This window comes from Opisthocomus hoazin, chromosome 5 (genome assembly GCF_030867145.1).
Source record: "Opisthocomus hoazin isolate bOpiHoa1 chromosome 5, bOpiHoa1.hap1, whole genome shotgun sequence".
NCBI classification, from domain to species: domain Eukaryota; kingdom Metazoa; phylum Chordata; class Aves; order Opisthocomiformes; family Opisthocomidae; genus Opisthocomus; species Opisthocomus hoazin.
The window spans coordinates 24450063-24456191 of record NC_134418.1 but is presented as its reverse complement, the minus strand read 5'-3'; the positions used below and the strand labels follow the sequence as shown (position 1 = coordinate 24456191).

At 48.6% G+C, this 6129-nt stretch overlaps 1 pseudogene; it reads left to right on the top strand.

The window, feature by feature from the left end:
• The first annotated feature begins 597 nt into the window (after positions 1 to 597).
• Positions 598 to 2031, top strand: LOC142361497 (uncharacterized; annotated as a pseudogene).
• Positions 2032 to 6129: the final 4098 nt, after the last annotated feature.

The window sequence follows — 6129 nt, the reverse complement described above, 5'->3', positions numbered from 1 at the left end:
TATCTTTTTTTTTATTAGTATTTAAGGCAGTAAAAAGCAAGAAAACAGCAATGGGTGTGCGGGGAGTCACTGCTCCACCAACATGCACACCTTCTAATGGCACCTGTGGTCTTTATATTCTCTCTGAGCTGTTCGTTTCCATGAAGTCTCCTCCTTCTTTTGATTCTCTGTGCTTACGTGGCATCATTTATTGACGCATGGCTTTTATGATGTTGGCGGTCTTTATAGTTCCTCTAGTGGTCTTCGGGATGAAGAGTCTCTTCTTCCTCGGTGTCCTCCAAATGTCCTTTTGCTATAAGCGCGTGCACACTTGGGTTTTTTTCTTGCATAAGCTATATAGTTAGCCCAGGCTCAAACCGCACTTGAGTCTATCTTACATAAGCAATATACATTAGCCCAGTCTCAAAGCCATAGATATCCTATCTATTGTTCCATGTCTTATGTGGTTTTGTTATTTCACATTGTGCTGTTTTCCATAGTTGCACAATATGTGCACTCAACACGAATCATCTTCTAGTCTATTACACTGGGAGTGTATAGGGGAAGCTTGAATTTCAAAGCATGGCCCTCCCGGGACGACATCCTCTTTGTAGGAAAATGGCCACCCAGCAGGCAGCCGACACTTGTGGTTATGTGTCAATGCAGGGTGAGGAAGCAGAGAGACTGTATGACTTTCTAGAGGCTCACCGAGCTCGCCCCTCGCTCCAGGGGCAAGGCTGTGTGAGGCACCATTGGTTTCAGTTACAGAGTGTGGTAGACAGAATGAAAGTGTTGCAAAAAGAAGACAGAGTTAAGAGGGGGAAGGAAAAAGTGATAATCTGTGTGGTGTTGGGAGCGAGTTTGACTGCTGTGGTGGAGGAAAGGAACCAGAGGTCTGGTCAGGTTGAGGCGGCGGTAGATTCTCTGCAAGCGGTGACAGAAACGCTGCAGGAACAGCTGCGGGAAAGTAAACGGCTGCTGGAGGAGGAGAGGTGCCAAAATGCAATATTGGAGGAGTTAAGGAATCAGCTCCTGAGGGAGGCAAACTCCTTGGCGGAAACAGAAGTAGTGCTGGCAGAGAAAGGGATACAATTGATCTATCCCCAGGGGGACTAGAAGGGAGCAAAAGAGACCATCAGCAGATCCCCCCACATGTAGCCGTTGGTTAAAATGGAATGTGTATATGAAGACGATGGTGATAATTGCCCCCATATTATTACTAAAGAAATCCCTTTTGCGGCAACAAAATTGGCAAAGCTGTGAAAAGATTTTGCGAGAACTGCGAAAGAATCGGAGAGAGAATATGTCTGGAGGGTGTCCCTGTTGGGGGGGGACGGGATCTTGTTGTCGGAAAGGGAAACGGAAGGGTACTGGGGCCCGGGCTTGTTCTTAACCACTGGCGATCGCCGAGCCCTGTGGTCACTGACTCAGAGGGCCGCGTACTGGGCAGGGGGGTTGAACCCTCTGGAGAGGCGGGATCCCCTGGCCATAACGGGCATGACAGATCAGTTATTGGAAAATGTGCAGAAAGCGGCTTGCCTTCAGATGATGTATGACCAGGAACTCAAGCCTAATCTGAGCTCCCCAATGCTGCTGCCGGCAGACCCCGAAAGAATGACTCCCTTGATATGGGGGCTTCCCGATTCCCTGAAACCTATAGGGATCCAGCTGCAGGGCAGAATTCAAAACATCCCCAGCGAGGAGAGAACTGCTGCTACCCTGGAGGGGTGGGCGGCCCCCAACCCTCTGTGGTCGGGGAGGAAAGTGTGGACGTGGGGGGAGATAGCCCAAGAGCTGTTTAACTATGGGAGGAAATACGGACCTGTTAATCAGCCGTATCAAAGGGTTGAAATCAGAGCCGTGAGAACTGCAGAACGAGGGAGTGGGCAGTTGGTTTTCTCGGGGAGAATCCTGGATCTGGCCGGGAAAGAAAAGCCTCTGAATCGGCAGGGGGTCTGGCAATTAGGGCTTCAGAAGGGCGTTCCCTGGGACCTTGTAGATGGACTCCTCACCAAGCAGCTAGAACAGCTTGTGCAGAGATGGTCAGAATGAGAAATCACTTTTGAGCCGGGTCCTAGTGTCCCACCCTTGGTGAATCTGGGGAGGGAAATGAAATAGGGAAGAAGATAGTGAGAAACTAAATTCTCTGTCCCCTCTGGGTGAGGGGGGAGGCGAAGGGTGGATGTTTGTAAGACAACTCACCTGTAATAACAAAGGGGATTTATTGATTACGGTGGCAGTAGGGCCAAAGAAGAGACCGGTAACCTTTTTGATTGACACAGGAGCACAAATTACTGCGCTAAGCCGGGTCGAGGCGGAACGGTGTGGAATTTCAGTCCCGTCCAAAAGCCTGATGACAGTTTTAAATGCCTTGGGGAAAACCCAGAAGGTGCCCATGACTCCAGTGACGTTATGGCTACCGCGGGAGGAAGACCCTGTGGACACCATGGTAGCTGTGGGACCTTTCCAAATGAACCTTTTAGGCATGGATGTTTTAAAGGGTAAACAGTTGCGTGATACCCAGGGGAATTCATGGTCCTTCGGAGCCCCCCAAATTAGACAATTGGCTAAAACCCCCAGTGCGGGGGTGCGTCTGCTACAAGCATCGCCTGCCCTCCCCTCTTCTAAATAAACAAATGTGAAACCCTACCCGCTGCCGCTGGGAGCCGGGACAGGCACACCCTGGTGCTGGCAGAGCTGCGGGAACAAGGAGTGGTAGTTTCCACCCACTCGCCTTACAATTCCCCGGTCTGGCCGGTGCAAAAACCTAATGGAAAGTGGCAGTTAACAGTCCATTACCACCGTTTGAATGCTAATACAGGACCACTAACCGCTACTGTGCCCAACATTGCCGAAATCAATAGCACCATTCTGGAACACATGCACCAGATTCTGGCAACTATTGATGTCAAGGATATGTTCTTTATGGTTCCCCTTCAACCCGAAGATCAAACCCGTTTTGCTTTCACTTGGGAAGAACAGCAGTACACTTTCATGCGGCTTCCCCAGGGCTATAAGCACTCCCCCATGTTAGCTCACCATGCCCTAGCGCAGGAATTAGAAGCGATCCCCATAGAAGCAGGGGTGAAGATTTATCAGTATATAGATGACGTGCTTGTGGGAGGGAGTCAGAGGGAGTTAGGGAGGTGCAGCAGGACATTATTACCAATGTAGAAAGCACAGGACTGACGATTCCGCCCTAAAAGATACAAGCCCCTTCTAGTGAAGTGAAATTTTGGGGAATCTGGTGGAGGGGGGGAATGACTTGTATCCCTCCTGATACTCTGTCCTCCCCTGACCTAATTAAAATGCTAGAATCAAAGAAAGAGCTACAACATGAACTAGGACTACTCGTGTTCTGGAGAAGACATATCCCTGATTTTTCGATTATTGCTAGACCTTCGTATGATTCGGAGAAGTTTTCTCTTGGAGAAGTAGTGGCGTACACATCTTCTTCACATCTTGATCTGGCTGTAATTTTAGTTTAATACTCAGTATGGCTGCCGGAACGTGATCCATCCAATTCTCCTGAGTCATGGTTTTCTCAACAAACCTCTTGTAAAAGTGGTAATGCAGAGTTCTCAAGTGCCGCTGATTTATGACATTAGCGCATGTTCAACCTGAAGAGGAGAAGGCTGCGAGGGGACCTAATATATACTTACAAATATCTGAAGGGTGGGTGTCAGGAGGATGGGGCCAAGCTCTTTTCAGTAGTGCCCAGCGACAGGACAAGGGGCAATGGGCACAAACTGAAGCACAGGAAGTTCCATCTGAACATGAGGAAGAATTTCTTCCCTCTGAGGGTGACGGAGCACTGGAACAGGCTGCCCGGGGACGTTGTGGAGTCTCCTTCTCTGGAGATATTCAAGACCTGCCTGGACGCCGTCCTGTGCAGCCTGCTTTAGGTGACCCTGCTTCGGCAGGGGGGTTGGACTAGATGACCCACAGAGGTCCCTTCCAACCCCTACCATTCTGTGTTTCTGTGATTCCGTGATTCTGTGATTTACTGCAGAAAAAGGCCCAATGGGAGTGGACCCAGGTCCACGATGAGGCGTTACGACTGTTGGTGTTTGAGGCAAAAGCCTGCCAAGCCCTTGGACCTATCCATTCAACAGACACAGTCCAAATCGAATGGGAGTTTGCACAAACGGGGCTCTCAACTAATTTGTGGCTAAAGGGGCCAGAGGGGCCCATTCAGGCCATCGGGTTCTATTCATGTAGTTTCAAAGCTGCTGAAAAAAGGTACACAACTTGGGAAAAGGGCCTACTTGTAGTCAGTCTAGCTTTGAGAGAGGCTGAACGAACTACCCGACAGCAGTCCATAATCCTTTGGGGCCCATTTAAAGTGACCAAAGCAGTTTTAACGGGAACCCCACCCCCTGACGGGGTGGCTCAAAGAGCCTCTGTATGGAAATGGTATGCCCAAATAGAGCATTATTGTGAGATCTTTTCCACACCTGAAGGAGCTACTAAAGTGCTAAATATACAGGATGAGGAAGACCTAGATAAGGACACACCGCAGCTTTCTCCTGTGATACAAATAGCTCCCCCATTTTCCGAACAGTTACAGAACGTATGGTTTACAGATGCTTCATCGAAGCGAGAAGGAAAGATTTGGAAGTATTGAGCTGTGGCACTTCAGGTCGGGACTAAGGAACAAATCATTACTGAAGGGGAGGGCAGCGCACAGGTGGGAGAGCTAACTGCAGTGTGGAGTGTATTCCAGCATGAGGCCCAAGCTACTTCCCCTGTATATATTAATACTGACTCCTACGCAGTATTTAAAGGCTGCACAGAGTGTCTACCATTCTGGGAACAGAATGAATGGGAGGTTAATAGGATACCGATATGGCAGAAGGAAAAATGGCAAGACATTCTTGCAATTGTTAAATGTGGGAAGTTTGCAGTGGCATGGGTTGCATCCCACCAATGAAGTGACAACCCAGTGAACCGATGGAATGCTGAAGTGGACGAACTAGCTCGATTAGCTCCTCTACAGAGCACCCAAATAACAGAAAATTTGGAACATTTATTAGAACGGCTGCATATAAAAGGGAAACATTCAGGGATAAATGATTTATTTCGTGAGGCGCAAGCTCGAGGGTGGCCAGTTACCAGGGAGGAATGCAAAACATGTATATCCTCTTGTGAACAGTGTCGTGTCCGTTTGGGCAGACACCCCCTGGAAAATGACCCCCTGCACTTAAGAGAAGGAAAGGGTTTGTGGGACGCCTGGCAGGTTGATTACATTGGTCCGTTTCAAAAATCAGAGGGAAAATGTTATGTATTGGTGGTTGTCGAAATAGTATCTGCACTAGCACAGGCCAAAGCATGCGCCAAGGCGACAGGGGAGAATACCGTGAAGACCCTGAAAGAATGGTTTGGGACCTTCCCTAAACCGCAGTTGATTCAATCGGACAATGGTTCACACTTCACAGCTAAAATAGTTCAAGAATGGGAGGCCCAGGAGGAAATTTCATGGGTGTTCCACACACCATACTACCCGCAAGCAAATGGGATTGTGGAAAGAACAAATGGTTTACTAAAGCGATTTCTGCAACCACACAAATTGGTATGGGCCGAGCGGGTGGGGGACGCAGTGACCAGTGTCAATAGCCACTGGGGAACAAATGGATTCCCAAAGATTACAGCATTTTGCCACCAAGCCCTGAACATTATGCCCACCTCGCATGGTCCTGGTCACTCTAACAACCCATCCCTTTTTCCTGGGCAACCTGTCCTGGTTGAACTCCCCACTGTGGGAGCAGTACCGTTGGTATTGGATGCCCCAGGGAACAAATATATTTGGAAGGTGAGAGACGTTTGCGGGAAGGTCCATAAGATTCACACTAAGTGGATTATTCCTTCCTTCTGACCCAAGAAGCAAGTTTGTTTCTGTTCTTATTTTCCAGGAAGGAGCAACCAACCCGGACACACCCTTCCAGAGGAAGTAAAACAGGCATAGATCGTGACTTAATCAGAATGTGCATGTTATTTTTGATCATACTAGTTTGAGGATGTATCTATGGACGCAACAGAAAACCACTTCCTCCACCTCCCACTGATCCCTGTGATCCCTTTAAGGACAATGAGTTTGTGTTGTTAGCCAAGGCAGTAAGTCAAACTTTTAATCTGAGTCACTGTTGGATC